This window comes from Gavialis gangeticus, unplaced genomic scaffold, assembly GCF_001723915.1.
Source record: "Gavialis gangeticus isolate Ggan-Ray unplaced genomic scaffold, GavGan_comp1, whole genome shotgun sequence".
NCBI classification, from domain to species: Eukaryota; Metazoa; Chordata; order Crocodylia; family Gavialidae; genus Gavialis; species Gavialis gangeticus.
In genome coordinates, this window is record NW_017729022.1 from 116438595 (window position 1) to 116438823 (window position 229).

At 54.6% G+C, this 229-nt stretch overlaps 1 protein-coding gene across 1 annotated transcript in view; it reads left to right on the forward strand.

Annotated features, from left to right (window-relative positions):
• Window positions 1-229, forward strand: part of CRACR2A (calcium release activated channel regulator 2A) — a 126849-nt gene that overhangs the window by 28416 nt on the left and 98204 nt on the right. The gene's annotated exons all lie outside the window — the stretch shown is intronic.

Genomic DNA, 229 nt, shown 5'->3' on the forward strand with positions numbered 1-229 from the left:
GTCTGCCTTAGCTTTCCTGACAGCTCCCCTACAGGCCCGAACAGAGGAGGTTATACTCCTCTTTGGAGATAGCACCCCCCTTCCACCAGTTTTATGCCGCCTTTTTGGCAATCAGGCATTCCCGTACACCCTTGATGAGCCAGGGGGGTTTTCAGGCACTCCTGGCCCCCTTGCTTTTTTTGGGATGGTCACCCCTTGGGCCCCGAGTATCATCTCTTTAAGGAACGAC